The sequence below is a fragment of the Thamnophis sirtalis genome, unplaced genomic scaffold, assembly GCF_051295495.1.
Source record: "Thamnophis sirtalis isolate CommonGarterSnake01/CBP01778 unplaced genomic scaffold, rThaSir2_p1.2 scaffold_9, whole genome shotgun sequence".
Classification (NCBI taxonomy): domain Eukaryota; kingdom Metazoa; phylum Chordata; class Lepidosauria; order Squamata; family Natricidae; genus Thamnophis; species Thamnophis sirtalis.
The window spans coordinates 40,390,757-40,409,341 of record NW_028261389.1 but is presented as its reverse complement, the minus strand read 5'-3'; the positions used below and the strand labels follow the sequence as shown (position 1 = coordinate 40,409,341).

At 40.2% G+C, this 18,585-nt stretch overlaps 1 pseudogene; it reads right to left on the bottom strand.

Annotated features, from left to right (window-relative positions):
* Positions 1-16,473: 16,473 nt before the first annotated feature.
* The window catches only part of LOC148044098 (uncharacterized), a 70,223-nt pseudogene continuing 68,111 nt past the window's right edge, over positions 16,474-18,585 (bottom strand).

The window sequence follows — 18,585 nt, the reverse complement described above, 5'->3', positions numbered from 1 at the left end:
ATCTCGACGAGGGGGACTCCTCCCTCAGGGCCCAGCCATGTTTCAGTAATACATGCCAGGTCTGCGCCCTCATCAGTTATCAAGTCCCGGATGAGGGGGGCCTTATGAACAACAGACCTGGCATTTAGCGACAGCAGCCTGAGACCAGGGTCCTGAACACCCGCGCCATCTGACCTTGGAGTGGGACTCCTAGGGCCGGAAGGGGGGATCTCTATGACACAGCGAGCCCTCCTTCCCCGATGATGGCCTGCCCTAAAGTCCCCGCCAAATGAAAAAGAAAAAAAACTGAATAATACCTCATCATAATTTACCAAGAGTGATTTAAATATTTTTCCTCAAAAGTTCTGTTCAATTCTGAGGAAATCATTCCAATCCAATCCTCCATCAAGCATCAATTTTCATAAGAGAAATCCATTAATCTTGCCATCAGAATAATCATACTTTGTCCTCATTTGGGTAGAGGTTCCCAGTATAAAAACATTAGGACAAACTAATAAATCTTATCACTCCATACAAGTTCTGGATTTAGTTGGGAATTGGTACAAAACAGCTTGGGAGGGTAGCTTCTGAGGCAAATTCTTCACCAAAAGATTTATAAATCAAATTTGAAATCCTTCTTTTCTGAGATTAGCTTCTTGTAAGCAGATAATATCTTCTTTTAACTTTTTCAAATAATGATTTTTTTTCTCTTTTGATGAGCTCCATTTGTATTCTATATTAACCATTTGTAATCCATGATCAGATCAAATATTTAATAAACTTAGTACCTGTAACACTTAATTCAGTATCATTTCTTTCAGATTATTGATATAAATAATAGGAAAAAAGAGAAAGGCAAAAGAAGTTTACGTTTCAGTGGGCACCTGTTCATTGACCCAAATCCCATTTCAAAATAAATCATAAACAGGAAAGGTAACATTTTGTGTGTTAATCCTTTGTTTCTCTCTTCTCCTTATACTCTTTGTTTCCATCCTTGAGGACATTAAAGAGGTTGAAGAAATTATCAGCCCATCAGAAATCTTTTTTTTGCCAAAAGAAAAGTATATGCATTCATATAAATGCATATCATTTGCAATGAAATACATCAAACATTCTTTGCTCTTTATACAATTCTGCTCGGAAAGTTATATTTAAGTGGATAAGATTTTCACAAATTGAAATATAAATTTTCAAAGAAAACTAAACACAGAAAGGTATTTTTTCAAACACTTTAATGGTCACATTGGATTTTATTTTTTATCAATCATCACAATTCACAGTATATTCATCTTATGTTTAAAATTGCATGACAGGGCACTCTTGCATATGTACAAGCTATTGATCATACAAAAGCAATTGGGAAAAGAAAAAGGGATGTTAAGAAAAAAGATTAAAAGATATTTCAGGTGCAGCAAGAATGTTTATAGGTATTCAAAATCAGAAACATTTACAAATCCATTTCAATCTATCTTCCTGGAAGAACATCCATTGCTATCTGCTTTCCATGACCTGGTGTCCTCCATATGTTCTACTTCCATAATTCCCAGCCAAAGAATTAGCGCCATATTAGAGGTGAATCTTTTAAAATATCTGATAGAAAAACATGTAAAACTGACTTTTCACCATACACACTAGTCATAATGAAATGAGAATATATTGTAAGTCAGTAATAACGCACATATTTTAAGCAGTTGGTCTACTCAAATTAATCTGACATCAAATGTGAAAGACCTGTGCTACAGAATTGCTAGAAGAATTAACAGTATAAAACTGAATGAAAAAAACATATATTTTATATTTCTTTAAAATATAGAAATTTTTTGACTTCAAGAGGATTTGATCTTAATTGCAATGATTTCAAAAATGACAATTCATGCATTATCACATCCCAATGCAAGTTCTACCCTTTGTACTTGTATTGAAACCTCTTATACGTGTGTGTGTGTGTGTGTGTGTGTGTGTGTGTATACATACATACACGCACACACACACACACACAGACAGACAGACAGACAGACAGACAGACAGACAGAGATAGATAGATGATAGATAGATAGATAGATAGATAGATAGATAGATAGATAGATAGATAGATAGATAGATAGATAGATAGATAGATAGATAATGGACAGAGTTGGCACTGCAATATTGTGACACACATTTCAACACTTGCCCCTTCTCTCAATGCCTATGGCTGAAAAGTGAATGGTATATGAGAATCTATCAAAGAACATCCCTGTATTTATGTTGTTGCTATTATGTAACATCTGTAGTTCTGCACTAAATATTATCATGGCAAGGTTTTCTCATTACTGACATTGTTTTTGACATTTTATCAGCTAGCTATTAATGTATTTTATTTCTTTTGGGCAACTCAAAGAAACTAATTCTCTCATTCTTTCAATCATATATCTCTACGTAGAACAATTGGTTTTTTACACATAGAGCTTGTTTTGCATCGCAATACATGATTGAAAGTACACATGAAAAACAGTTGTACAGAGGCTGCCCTTTTATACTCTGTTTTATAATTAAAGTAGTTGGGGCTGCAGACTTTTAAGGAAGTAAGGTCAAATGGAGTACTTTTTCTCGTCCCCAGATAAGAAATGTACTAAGTCACACTTTTATTTCAATTTCAATTCATCTTCAGCAGCCCCAGTTTTCAACATTGTGCCCGTGTTTCTCAAAAATCTAGATTCTAGGTTGCTGAATTATTTATATATTTTGTTTTTCAGGCATTAATGAAATATACAAAACGTTCCTTACCCCTAGTTCCTAATATTGACAAATTGAAAAGTACGTTCTTAAGGGCTGTTGCTAATGCTCACTTATCATTGGACTTACCCAGTTCTGGACACATCAGATAACACCAGAAGAAGGGTAGATTGGGCTTGATACATTAAAGTCAATGACTTCTACATACTTAGTGATTCCATTTAAGGTTTATCAAATGAGGATATTTGTCCCATTGAAAATGTAGACATATATTTCATAGTTAGGATAAGTTGAAGAGGTAAATCAATAACAGACATAAATGTTTAATATTTTATTTATTTCTAAAACTATAAAATCAATATTAATGGAATCTGCTAACTATGTTGTCATTTTCACTGGCAGAGCCTTTTCACATCAGTACTAAATGGCAGTACTTCAGTGAAACAAGTAGAATGTAACTGATATGAGACTATTTATGTGAGATTTTATTTTATGCCTGCACATGTAATAAGGCAGTGATGGCAAACCTTTTTTGGCTCCCATGCCAAAAGCAGGGGAGCACAGGGGGGTCATGTGTGAGCATGTCACATCCATAATGCTATGCGTGTGACCTCCCCTGCATGCATGCATGTGCAACCAGTGCCTCCCCGCTTTTGGTGTGGTTTTTTTGCCCTCCCCAGGCTCCAGAGGCTTTCTAGTAGCCTGGGGAGGGCAAAAACAGCCCCCCACAGTCCCGGACACCTCCAGAAGCCTTAGGAGCTTCCCTGAAGGCTCCAGAGGGCAAGAAACAGACCTATGGGGAAACTGGAAGTTCAGGAATGGTGACTTCCAGTTTGTCCATAGAGCCAATTTTCAACCTCTGGAGTTTTCAGGGGGCTTCAGAAGGCTTTCCTGAAGGCTCTAGAGGGCAAAAAAACAGTCCTACAAGCAAACCAGAAGTCCGTTCATGAACTTCTGGTTTGCCCATAGGGCCGGTTTTCAACTTCCAGAGCCTTCAGGGGCCTCCAGGAGGCTTCCCTGAAGGAACCAGAAGGCAAAAAGCAGTCCTACAAGCAAACCAGAAATCTGTTCCAGTTTGCCCGTAGGGCCAATTTTTTGGGGCAAAAAATGGCCTCAAAAGAAAGCTGAACTCAGCTTGCCAGCTGCGCACTGGCCAGGTGACAGGGCAATGCCTTGCGTGAACTTAAAAGTGGCTCTGTGTGCCACCTGTGGCACACGTGCCATAGGTTCGCCATCACGGTTCTAAGGAATGGTAGGGTTGATCACAAATCCAAGAAAATATAGGGTGAAAATACCACAACCAGAACTTATGTTGGTTAGAATTACATATGCACATTAATGAAAATCTGCATTATAGGGAACATTGGAATTAGTTTATAGTCTGTGGGATTATTTTTGAGATAGCTCTTGCATTTTTAATTTAAAATTGTATATTAATATTTTTTAAAATATTCAGTAAAATGATTTTATAAATCAAAAACAAAGGCTGGATTATTTTGATTATGTCTTTAAGAAATGTGTTAATGTATTAATTAGTGTAATACATTAATGTAATGCAATAAAAAAGTCAGAATGTCAATTGAATAAACTTAGTTGAAATCTCCTAATTCAAATGTCACATAAGTTATAATACAATTTTGAAAAAAAAGTTTATTTTTCAAATTGTAGGAGTGCCTTGGATAAAGTGTCATATAAATACCAAACAATAATCTACAAACTTATGAAATCAGTGGAACTTGCTCTCAAGTAAAGCAGATGGTGGACTCAGTTTCAGGCTGCAATCCTGCATTAAAATCAATCTGAAAAATAATAGGTTGAATTATATGTCATCTTATCATCTTTTATATTCAGCAGAAGTGGCAGATTTGTAATCTTGAAGGATTTTATTGGCATCCTATTTGGAAGTAGACATTACCATTCCTCTTACAAACTTTTTAATATCTCAAATAGCTGAACATAAAAAAGCATACCCTTTTAGCAAAAAACCATAACAGAAGACCCGCCAGCTAGATCAAAAGGGATGAAAGGCAAGTTTGACACAAAGCTTTTGTAAAATTCTGTCAGTAATGATTCATGTGAAAGATACTCATGCAAAGTCATGATTTAGATCATTGTGTCAAAATACAGAAAAGTGAATCTCCTGGATTGGTGTTCTGAATAGAATGGGATGAAAGAGACAATTACATAATTGAACCATAAATATATACATATAATATATAGAGCGGAGGCAAATTCTACGTTACTGCAGATAGCTCAATGAAGATTAAAAGATTGACTGCAGTTTGCCAGGCTGGAATTCCCCAGAGACCGCCTGAGAGCAGGTTTTAGGTTGAGTCAAAAGGTTCTGTCATCAGCTCTCCAGTTCAGAATGCTGAACAGAGATCAATACCTACCATCCTAGGAGTGATGAATGAGGGGCAGAGGGTCAAATGAACCAGCTTGGCCCAGGATGAACTATTGGTCATTGAAAAGTAGAATCAAAGGCTACCAGATAGTTCTTAGATCAGGACAAACATTTCCCCTGGGATGACAGGTTTATGTAGGTAAACTTCACCTGTTTTCATCCCAGTGTTACAAATTTCATCTATTATCATCCCCGACCATGAGGCATAATGTTTGGCTGGGCTGCTGGAGTTGTGTTCAAAAAATGCTTGGATACATGTTAAAAATACCCCCCCCCTCACTTTTTGGCTTTAGATAATACCTATAAGAATTTAGATTAGTGCTATATTCTGTTTATAATTGTATTTTGTTGTATTCAAATGTATTTTCAATTTAATCATTGCCTGAAGATGCAGCCTATGACAGATGATATAGAAATAGCTTAACAACTAAATAAGGGTTGGATAAAGTACTGCAGAACTGTTATGTTGATTTTAAAAGGCAAAAATAAAATATTTATGTTTAGAAATGATGGGAAATCCTGTACACACACACACACACACACACCCACACACCTTGATAAAGTTCTAAAAGAGGTTATCCAAATGTCCTCCAAATGTTTCCAGAGAGTTCTAAGAGTTGTAATCCCAATAGTTCTAGAGACATCTTGATTATTGCTATCTCTAATTGCTAATATATCTAAGTAATGAATGCAACATAAGCCACTGAATGATATCCAAAACCATTACCATGAATTGTATGTGCGCTAAGTACAGCAGCTAAACCACTTGAATGAGTGAGTGAATGAATACTAAATTATTAAAGCATTGCCACAACCATGTTATAAAAATGTATGTTTTACCTAAACTGAAGTAAGGTTCCAATGACCAATTATTTCTCAGGAACTCAGATTATATATTTTTTTTAAATCATAGAGGGTAGTTATTAATATCTTTCAATTGGTTTTGTGTAGAGTGAAATATATGTATCCATTTATATGGCTGCTCCCCAAATTTGACTCTGGCAAAAATAATGTGGTTGATGTTTTGTCTTTCTTGGATAAAACATGGGAAGATTTTATAGCTTTTGTATCCTACTAAAATTTCACAAGAAATGTTCATACATCTAAAGGTGAACTCCTTTCCTTACATACCAGAGATTGAGCTTTATTCAACTGAATGTGGCTGTACTGGCCCGCACTTTTAAATACAAAGTATATAATAGGAGTTTAAAAATGTATTCATCAAATACAACTGATTGCACCCTGAAAAACCTCTGCTTGATATAATGTAATATCAGATTTTCAAGCTGGCATTTAGCAAAATGACTTATTTATCAGTGAAATACTTTAAGCTCTTTTGGAGCCTATTTCTTTTTTTTTAATTTTTTAAAGATAAAAATATACTTTTATATATGAAGTATTTTAAATTCTCTTGATCTCATCATGATTTTTCTGTCTCTCTTACCAGCAATTTTTGACAATAGCATACACAATGAAATTGCACCTGAAATTGGAAGATTATCTGAAAAAAATCCATTCAGCTTTGTGGCTAAGTAGCAATTTAGAACCCACAGCAGGGAACTGTATTAAAATCTCTTGAAATTTTACTTTTCTAAATCTCTCTCAAAGTACAAAAGTTAGGACTAAAATTCAATAGGTATATTTCTTTGATGGGCAGACTTCCATGCTTGCTGTGGCTTTTGCTCCCCACACACAGACATATACATAATCACTTTTAAAAAAGCAGTTCAGTCTGAAAAAACAGCATTTGCTATAGAATATTCATGCAAACAAGAAAAGAATTTCAATGCAATTGTTATAGCTCTGATATGCTCTTCTTACATGTTGCAGATGTGAATTCAGTAGAAGTCCTTGTTAGGGAATCCTCCTGAATATAAGCAAAGAACCAAAGTAATGCCAAGTAATAAAATTGCAGAACCTATCCTTAAAACAAACATACAAACAAATCATAACATAGCTAGCTGGTTGCAGACTAAGTAGACTATGCAACTCAGCCCAGTTATCAAAAAAGGTAACAAATATTAAATATATTTGAAGTAAAAGTTAGATTTAAGGGGAAAAATGAGGATAGAAAGCCCTCACTTCTATTTAAACTTGTTGGAGTTCATCAACAACTGAGAACCAGGGAAAAGGAGGGATGGCTCAAGGGACCAGGTGGGATTGCTACTAATGTACAACTCTCTCTGCTGCTCACTGCCTAAGCTGCTAGATTCTTTTGCTCAGTTGCCTACTGGCTCTTGTGGGTTGTAATTTGCCAAACAACAATGTTGAGGCAATTCAGAGGTTTGTGGAGTCCATGGTAACATGGACCTGTCTCAATTCATCAATAGACCCACCCATACCAGAGGCCACACATTACATATGGATTTTCTCTCAGGGTATGGAACATGATCTGACACTGAAGGAATTTAAATATCAGTCTGTGGCTGTGGACAGATCACTCCCTGGTTGCTTTTTAGCTCATTGACATCATCCCTCCCTGCAGGGAAAACGGGCCCATTTGAACAGTATTCACTGACTTTCAATAGTTGGTCATACTTGCTAGCCAGTCTGTTGGTGGTCTGTTTGGGATTTTTTTGACCACAGTTTGTCTTCTGAATCATGAAAGGATATGCCCTGCACAGATATTGAATTATAAGGATTCCAACTAGTTAGCTAACATGCATGAGTTGCCAAAAATGTTGAATGTACCATTACTTGTTAACCCAGATGTTTGTAAATATAGACATTTGTTTCCTTAGACAACGAGGAGGAAAACAATTCTCTCATTCAATAATTTCATAAGCCCTTAAGGAAGAATCAGTTCTATCATTGCAGAGCACTAAGGTCATTCATATAATATGGCGATGAGAATCTGAAGCCTAAACTAGTTTTGAATTTATTTTAAAACCTTTGGCAAATCTCATGATTTCATTTTTCTGGGGGGAAAAAAACATTTTTTTCTGAAAGAAAACAATCACCCTGTTCCATAGGAATTAATGCAAACATTAAAGGTACAGCAGCCATGAGAAAAATAATGCAGTATACCAGTCATGACAAAACAATGCTCCCAGGAAACTTATCAGGACATGAGTGTGTGGGTGAGTGTGTATGAAACTTCTTGCTTCTTCAGTTATTTTATTTCAATCATTCGTATTAAAAGCATACTTCAAATAAGTCAAGGAGTTTACAAAAATTCAATAGAATATAAAATAAAACTAAATTAAATTAAATTTGAAAATACCATAAGAGTCCCTTAATCAAATATTTGTTTAGTTTATATTTTAAGCAAAATGATACTTCTTCTCTTCTTTTGTATCATGCTTTAAATACTAAATTGGAACAATAATACAATCTGAATTTTTCTCAAGAGAACACGCAAGACTGCACTAAGTGCATTCAACCTTTTTATAAGTCAAATGCCTTGCAAACTGTTGTTTCCAAGCAATATTTTTCATTTTGTTTTAGACTTGGTAATTTATTAAGAGTTGCAACAGTTTTTGTAAAGTAACAAACCCATTTCCAGTTCTTAATCTCATCCATTTGAGATCTCTTAGCACAAAATCCTGTTTCAAAAAAATGAAAGTTATACTAGAAAACTGCTTCAATGTGAGCCACAGATTTTTGTTCCTAGTATTGATGTTTTGAAAACAAACAGTAATATTTATGGTAACCTACGGTATGTCTGTGACTCATTTTTGTAATAATTAAACACAAATTATACGGACACTGATTTGTACTTAAATAAATCTTAACTGTAAAAAGTAATCTATGCTATAGAAATCAGTTTTTTTCCCTAAACCTAAGGACAGGAAAGACAAAGTCACTGGAATAAAATCCATCAAGGCAATGTGGAAAATTATAAAGGACAGGCGCTCACAGAACCATCAACCACCTCAGAATTACCTAAACAACGAGGGTGAAACACACTAAATCTGGCAAAGCTGCCTTGCAAGAAACCTGGCCTGCCCATAGAAAAGCAGTCACTTTGAGACACATAAACCTGGTCTGAACACTTAAAAGTAACATATTGCATCACAACGAAAATGTTTGCAAAAAGGAATAACATTTCTTGTAGTAAATATATTTTATAAACAATTAAAAAATAAAATTCCCCAAAAAATAATTTTAAAAATATATTCTATAAATGAAAAAAAATCCTTAAAAACCATTGTTAAGTATTACGCCAGCAATAATTTACACTGTAACAATTTTAAGTTATTGTACCAGCCATAGTATACTGTAACCAATCCACCAGTAATAATTTATACTGTAACCATTTCAAACTATTCCACACATAATAATTTAAAATGAAACCATTAAAATATTCTACACTCAATACTTTTAAGTAAAACTATTTTAAAAATTTCTGTGCACATTTCAAAGTATTGAGTATATAATTTTTTTAATGGTTTATTTTAATTTTTTTGGATAGAATCTTTTTTTAAATAGTCTAAGACAGTGACGTGCAGTGAGGGATACCGTTGGTGAGGCAAGAGCGCGGCAGCGGCGAGAAGCAACATCCCCGCTGCTGTGTCTGACAGGCGTCTCTCATTTATGATGGACATAAACGCGAGATACCTGTCGGACACAGCAGCGGGGGTGTTGCTTCTCACCGCTGCCGCGCTCTGCTGCCTCGCCCCCTGCCTCCTCCGTCCCTGCTGACATTCTTGGGAGCAGGTCGGGTGGCTGGCTGGCTGGCTGGGAGGAGAAGAGCGGTGAGTCTTTGTGCCAGCTGGCCGGCCAGGCAGGGAGCAGGTCGGGTGGGGGTGAGTGGCTGGCTGGCTGTGAGAAGAGTGGTGAGTCCCTCCCCAGCCAGCCACAAGGGCTCACCGCTCTCCTCCTCCTCCTCCTCCTCGTCCTCCCCGCTCGGTGCTCGGCTGGCTGCAGAAGAAATGGCGGCTGGTGAAAGAAAAACCTCTCCAGAATCACCCTTGCACTTGCGCAGTCGCTCAGATTCGCTGCTCCCAGATCAGGAGGCGGGAGAATCAGTGCCTCTTTTGCATATTAAATCTTTTGCTTTTTAACTCCACCTTAACTTTTAAAAGGCGAAAAATTCCTTAAGCAAAAGAGGCCCCGAGTTCTCTGGCCTCCTCCTAGTTAACACTGAGAGGAGACACCAAGCCACTGAGACTTGAAATCTGGTAGGAACTATCCTGGCTTTAATTCATTAAAAAAAAATTAAAACTCTTTCCTTTCTCTCAGGAGACTGGGGAGGCTCAGCCTCCCTTGCCTCTAGTGACTGCATGTCCCTGGTCTAAGACAATTTTAAAAAAGAATCCATACACAATAAGTTGAAGTAAACCATTTTAAAATATTCTACACTCAATACATTTAAGTAAAACTATTTTAATAAATTCTGTGCATTAAATAAAATATTATTTTAAAATACATTAAAAAAGAAAAGAAAAAAAACGAGTCACTTACCAGGAGGCAGAATCAGTAGCACTCTGATGCAATGGATGGATCCTTGTCGCGATGGATGGAAGAAACAAGGAGCAGGCAGGCAGCAGGAACAGGTAAGACACTGGACCCTCAGACAAGGCTAGGGTCACTAAGCATGTTGCCTGGCAGGCTTAGCCAGCCAGGCAAGGCTGGAGGGGTGGGTGGGGGGCTTCTCTTGCAAAAGGTAGGCCACCTTCGCCACCAGGCCGTGGCTTTCACGAGGGAAGGCCTGAAGGCCTTCCCTTGTGAAAGGTAGGCTGCCACCCCCAGCCTTCAGCCGCTACCACCATTACCATCCCCCACCCGGCTTCGGCTGCAGGGTGTGTGCCAGCCCATGGCTTTTGTGAGGGAAGGCCTTCCCTCGCGAAAGCTGGGCTGCCGCCACTCACCTGAAGCCTCCCGAGTCCCACAGCCAGGGCTTAGTTGCTTACCTGAGGGGGAAGCAGCAAGCTCCTGGAAAGCGAAGGCCGAAGGGAATTTTCAAATGGAGGTCAATCGCGAAGCTTTTAAATACTTTGCTTCACCTCCAGCCCGCTCACTGATTGGCTGGAGTCCAGCCAATTAGTGAGCGGCAGCCTGGGCTTAGTGTGGACAGGCTGGGGAGCAAGCGAGTGAGCTGCAATGCACCGGCAAAAGGGCGCTTTGCAGCGAGAGGGGTCAGGACTGGAACCGGCATTCCCAGAAGTTAATTACTTCCGGGTTCACCAACCAACTGGTTCACCCGAACCGGGGCTAACGGGAGGAACCCACCCCTGATACATAGGCAAACAGTCAATACAAACTCAAGGTAAACCACTCCAAACTCAATTGCAGAAAATATAACTTCAGCAACAGAGTGGTCAACACCTGAAATGCTCTACCCGACTCGGATGTTACATCCTCAAATTCTCATAGCTTCAACCTTAAACTTTCTACCATTGACCTCATCCCATTCCTAGGAGGTCCATAAATGGGGTGTGCATAAGTGCACCAGCATGTCTACAGTCCCTGTCCTACTGTTCCTATTTACTTGTATTCATTTCCTTTCTTCATGTTCAAATACATATTTATACCTGCTATCCTGTACATATTTGACAAAATAATAAGTAAATAAATAAATAAAAGATAATATCTTAAAAAGTGTCAATGGACTGTATGTAAAGCCAATGTAAGTGCTAGCTCTGTTATACAAATCCTAATGAGTGAAGAGAAAAAAAGATGTTTTCCAGTTCCAAGAAAAAAGATACTGTCATTTTTGAAGCATATTTACAATTCCTACACCTAGGGAAGGAGAAACCAGCCCCTCTTGGGAAGTTTCAGATCAACTTTTAAAAATTGTAATATGCCAATGGAAATCTTTCCAATGTTGGCTACTAGTAAAGATAGTATAAAATAATGAAGACAAGCAATAATAACATTCTAAGCACCCACGGATCATTGAATACCAATGACTGTTCTGTTAAAAATTCATATATGGTTACAGTTATTTGCAATATGATTGTGGAAGGTCCACTACTATCATTGATTTTTTAATAGTTCTTAACTTAAAGTGATGTGATAAAAATGAACTATTCCAGTAAACCACAGATCCTCCTCATTTTTTTAGATCCTTTAAACACATTGCATTTGTTTATTATTTGTTTGTTTGTTTATTATATTTATATGCCGCCCTTTTCCCCCGAAGGGGACTCAGGGCGGCTCACAACTCAAACCAGGGAAGGGGGATACAGACAAAAATTAAAAACGACACATAACAATGCATAATTTAAAACACACGACAGTCATACCATTCGAGACGGGGGCAACAGCTCTTTAGCCCCAGGCCTGTCGGAACAGCCAGGTTTTAAGGGCTATGCGGAAGGCCTGGAGGGTGGTGAGGGTTCGAATCTCCATGGGGAGTTCGTTCCAGAGGGTCGGAGCAGCCACAGAGAAGGCTCTCCTCCGGGTAGTTGCCAGTCGACACTGGCCGGCGGATGGAATTCGGAGGAGGCCCAATCTGTGGGATCTAATCGGTCTAGTAGAGGTAATTGGCAGCAGGCGGGCTCTCAAGTACCCAGGTCCAATACCATGAAGGGCTTTATAAGTGACGACTAGCACCTTGAAGCGCACCCGGAGACCAACAGGCAGCCAGTGCAGCTCGTGGAGGATAGGTGTTACGTGGGTGAACCAAGGTGCACCCACAATCGCTCGCGCGGCTGCATTCTAAACAAGCTGCAGTCTCCGAATGCTCTTCAAGGGCTGCCCCATGTAGAGCACGTTGCAGTAGTCCAGTCTAGAGATCACAAGGGCATGAGTTGACTGTTGTGAGGGCCTCCCGGTTCAGGTAGGGACGCAACTGGCGCACCAGGCGAACCTGGGCAAATGCCCTCCTAGTCACAGCCGACAAGTGGTGTTCAAAAGTCAGCTGTGGGTCCAGGAGGACTCCCAAATTGCGAACCCTGTCTGAGGGGCGTACTGTTTGACACCCCCCAGCCTGAGAGATGGAACACTTGGCAAATTAGTAGGAGGGAAACACACCAGCCACTCGGTCTTATCTGGATTGAGTACAAGCTTGTTAACCCCCATCCAGTCCCTAACAGCCTCTAGGCACTGGCACATCACGTCAACCGCTTCACTGAGTTGGCACGGGGCGGACAGATACAGCTGCGTATCGTCCGCATACTGATGGTATTTTATCCCGTGCCATCGAATGATCTCACCCAGCGGCTTCATGTAGATATTGAACAGGAGGGGGGACAGGACCGAACCCTGCAGCACCCCATAATTCAGGGGCCTAGGGGTCGATCTCTGCCCTCCGACTAACATCGACTGCGACCTGTCCAAGAGGTAAGAGGAGAACCACCGTAGAACAGTACCTCCCACCCCCACCTCTCGCAGTCGTTGCAGAAGGATACCATGGTCGATGGTATCGAAAGCTGCTGAGAGGTCAAGGAGCACTAGGACGGAGGCATAATCTCCATCCCTGGCTCTCCAGAGATCATCGATCAATGTGACCAAAGCAGTTTCCGTGCTGTAGCCAGGCCTAAATCTCGACTGGAAGGGATCTAGATAATCGGTTTCCTCCAAGGACCGCCGGAGCTGAAAGGCTACCACCTTCTCAACAACCTTCCCCACAAAGGGGAGGTTGGAGACTGGACAATAGTTGTTTAAGATGGCTGGATCCAAAGATGGCTTCTTCAGAAGGGTCTCACCACCGCCGCCTTTAGAGCAGGGGGAAAGAACCCCTCCCGAAGGGAGGTGGTAACAACTGCCTGGATCCAGCCCCGTGTCACCTCCCTGCTGTTAGCGACCAGCCAGGAGGGCCATGGGTCCAGTACACATGTGGAGGCACTTACAGCTCCCATGGCCTTGTCCACTTCCTCAGGGGTAACAGCTTGAAAATCAATCCAGTGATGTCCTGCCAGATTCTCCCCTGGTGCCTCAGCTGGCTCTGCGCAATTGAAGTCCAGGTCCGTCCGAAGCCGAGCAACTTTATCCGCGAGGAATTGGACGTAATCCTCAGCTCTGCCTTGCAAAGGATCGCTCGTATCCCTCCTATTTAGGAGGGTACGGGTTATCCTGAACAAGGTGGCTGGGCGCGACTCAGCAGAAGCAATCAGAGGGCAATGTGTGTTCTTTTGGTCATCCTAATTGCCCGAAGGTAGGCTCTGATGCTGGATGTTAAAAGCGCTCGGTCTGACTCAGACTTACTAGACCTCCATCGTTGCTCTAGGCGTCTCTTTCGGCGCTTCATCTCCCGGAGTTCCTCAGTAAACCAAGGAGCCCTCCTGGATCCACTGCCTCGGATCGGCCGTAAAGGCGCAATCCGGTTAAGAGCCCCTGCCGCTGCTGAATTCAAAGCAGCAACCAGAGTCTCCGCCGGACTGCGGGCGAGGATATCAGGAAAACGCCAAGCTCCGTCTGAAAGCCCAAAGGGTCCATAAGTCACCTGGGGTGGAACCACTTAATTGGTTCCTCCTCCCTACAGTGGGGGTTTGGTCTCCGAAAGTCAAGCCTCAGTAGGTAGTGGTCCGACCATGACAGGGGTAAGATCTCGCTACCCCTCAAACCAAGATCACAACTCCACTGCTCCGAGAGGAATACGAGGTCGAGCATGTGACCCGCCGAGTGAGTTGGGCCCCAAATTACTTGGGTCAAGACCATGTCTGTCATGGAAGCCATGAACTCCTGCGCTCCATCAGAGTGTTCACCGAGCGAAGGCAAGTTGGAATCCCCCAGAACCATAAGCCTGGGAAACTCAATTGCCAGCTCAGCTACTGACTCAAGGAGTGAGGGGAGGGCTGCTGCAATGCTGTTGGGAGGCAGGTACGTTAACAGCAAGCTCACTTGACCCTTGAGGTCCAACTTCACCAGCAGGGACTCACACCCGACAAGCTCCGGAGCAGGGATCCTACGAGGTACTAGAGACTTTCGGATAACAATAGCCACACACACACCCCTTCTCTGGGATCGCGGCTGATGAAGCACCTGAAAACCCTCTGGGCACATCTCTACGAGGGGGACTCCTCCCTCCGGGCCCAGCCAGGTTTCAGTAATACATGCCAGGTCTGCCCTCTCGTCTAAAATTAGGTCCCGGACGAGGGGAGCCTTGTGAACTGGCATTTAGCGACAGCAGCCTGAGACCAGGGTTCTGATTACTCGTGCCATCTGGCCTTGGAGTGGGACTCATAGGGCCGGAAGGAGGGATCTCTGTAACGTAGCGAGCCCTCCTTCCCCAGTAATGGGCAGCCCTAAAGTCCCCGCCATATCTGCCCCTCCCTGTTAAGACCGTAATGCTCTGGCCCACTCCCGTGTCTGTAGTCCCTCCACCCACCCATATAGCCCCCACGTTTCCCGACAGGCCCTTCGAATCAGTCATCCTCTCACACAAATACAGCCACTCATCCATGCATTCCCCACATAGGTCAATTAAAACACAAAAAATACAACAATAATGAAGTTAAAAAAGTGGGTACAGTCATCAATCAGACATGCCATTCACACCGCATTCCTAAAAAAAAATTGCCCACTGCGCAAGTATAGCTTAATAACTGCGCAAATAGTTCTTAAAAAAATTTGAGGTAGCTGAGCGCCAACAGTGGTATACAGGTGGTAACAGGTGGTAAGCAGATAGTATACCTCGTTCTTGGAAAGGTATAAAAAAGGGTCCAGAGTCTAAAAGTCCGGGGTGGCCAAGGTGGATCGTAAAAGAGGGGGGGGTACATTAGAACATTTGATATACTATCCCTGGAATTTGCAAACTGAATGCCTTCTTATAGCAGTCAATGGGAAACCGATATAAAAAAGAAGGGGAGAGGCTACACAAACCCTTCATATTGTGTATTACATTGTTAAATCATATTATACTCTTTGTCCAAATCTATATGGAAGGAAAGTTAATACTGTTTCTTGTTGCTAAATTATTTTCTGGAAGGAAATATATGTTACCACTCATTGGTTATTTGAATGGTTTGAGCTGTGAGCTAGGTGATACAATAGTCTTTTCTTTTTTTTTTGCACTCTGCATAGTATAGATAATCCTATATCTCAGTCCCTTTCTCCCTACTATTTGGATGGGGCTAATCTGGTTCTCTTCTATAGTTGGTACTGTACTCTGAAACTATTATTTAGGCAGTGATTTTTGATCATTATAAGTGTGAGGTATGCTGACCTGCAATTTATTATTCTAACAACTATAACATGAAACACCAATCATGTGGATCATTAGCCACTCATTCTTATACTTGTCATGCTATTTCAAATCTATTTGTACTAGTAACAGCTAGTGGCAATGCAAGTCGAAAAGATTGTTGTAGTGCATGTTAATGCATGGGGATTTAAAATAATATTGGTTTTATTTAATTTTAAAAATGTTCTTAGTGAGAGCGGGAAAGGAGAAGGATGTTTGGATACAACTTTTTTTTCTTGTACTGGTTAAAGACAAAATCTTCCTTTATTATCACAAAGAAAGAAAACTTTTTTTCACTTCAGAGTTAAATGTGCATACAGCTGTTGAATAGAACTGTTGTTTTATTCAAGTTACGTGTTCTGTCTACAGTCTCATTATTTTTATCTTTATCTAAACATAAAGGAGTTTATTAAAAGTTCATGGTCAACAGAAATGAAGGCACATCATTCATTAATGAGAGCTGTTTTTCAAATTTAATTTTGGACAGACTTTTTTTCATTTGTCCTGAATGTGCACCAATTTGCATTTCTTTGAAATTGTCATATATGAATATAGTGTGCATACTTTTTCCTACTTACTTTTCCCAATGTATTTATTTTTATGGGCATGTTTCCATAAGAAATCTATTTGATATACTGTAATGTTGTTTATATTAATGCTTTTTTCCCCTTTGTCCAGAATAATTCAAGATAGAAAGCACGTAAATGTAACTATTGAAGGATAACTGCCTGACTACATGGATGAAGTGCCAATGTAGTAAATTTCACTGTAGTGCAAACCAAACACATTTCTTATGCTTCACATTCTTGAGCCAGCAACTGGGGCTGCTGGTTTAGATCACTCCATATAATGATGTATAACTGGGTTAGTGTTTTTTTTTTTTTTCAACACTCATCTGGAGCCCACAATATCAGGCATCATTCTTTCCATGTTTCATGGAGAGAATTTGGATTTTCCACTTTTTTTCTCTCTCTCTCTCTGTTTCTTGTCTGTAGCAAATTTTGCAGTCATTGTTATTGGAGAATGGAGAAACCAAATACCTGCATTCTCAAATGAATCTTTAAGCCTCATTTCCTTCTGTGGCAAGCAGGACTGCATTGAAAAATAATGTTTCATTTAATATAAAGAAAAGAAAAAGTGTTTTTACTTTTGAAAATAACAACTTTTCTGAGGATTGTAGGGATAGAGGAAAGGTTACGTAAATACAAGCGCAGCACACTGCCATGATATCAGTAGCTATTTACCTCAAATACCTATGAGCTCACCTAATTAACAATAACAGGCAGTACCAGGAACTATTGGGTGATGTGAGACTCTACCCTGGGTGGGATGTTCTTAGAGATTGACAAGGAGAATGTGCCAATTACAATGCTGTTGCTATATGCTCTTTGCTTTGCTTGTAAAAACTGTATAAAAAGAATAAACCCTGCAAAGGCAGGGAGGCATTGTTGGATGAACCCTGTGATAGCTGGACTCTGAATCCATCAGAGGATTAGATGACTTTACAAACGAAAATGAAAATTTCACAAATGCCTCATGGATGAGTTAGATTTAGAGACGTGATGGGGAACCTATGATACATATGCCACAGGTGGCACGCAGAGCCCTCTCTGCGGCCACACAAGCTGTCATCCCAGCTCAGCTCCACTGCACATGTGCGCACGCCTCCTGCCAGCCAGCTGATTTTCGGGTCTCTCTGCCTCACCAGCAAACACAGCAATAACACAATAAAAATAAACAATGGAAGTACAATAATAGGAAATTAAACTAGATGGGCCGAGGGGAAGCAGGAAGCATAGGAGGGAGGGAGAATGTTACAAGGTGGCTTCCAACCATGTGTAAATATCCTTCCAATCATGTTCCCAGTGTGCAATCATGTTCCCAGTGAATTACAATGTCCCTGGCTCTTCGTATCTCCACTAAACAATAAAGGAAGCCCTCCAATGAAACTTTTTTAGAGTAGACAAACAGCTGGATGTAAAACCTAAAGTATAGCTGCCTTGCAAGCTCTATAGCATAATCCAAAGAATTTCTAAGAGTAAGTTAGAAAAAACAAAAATCACTTTTCCTGGAAAAGAAAAGTTACAGGGAAAACACATGATTTGAGACAGGGTGTTTTAGGGGATCTTTTCCTTTAAATAGCTACTTTCTCCTTATAGAAATTTGAGAAACCCTAAGCTGTAGGAGGATTCCATAGAAAAAAATAAAATAGTCATTTATTTTGTATGACTTTGAGACATCATACAAGGCTGTGTGCTGGCAACAAGTCTTGACATTTTGCAAAATGCCAAATTCACATATTGATTAAAAATTTAAAAACCAGGTTTTTTTAAATTTATTTTTTTGCTGTAGACCTTTTTATCTAAATCTCTTTGCATATACAAATAGAAGGACTAGAAGATTAAACTCCCAGGTA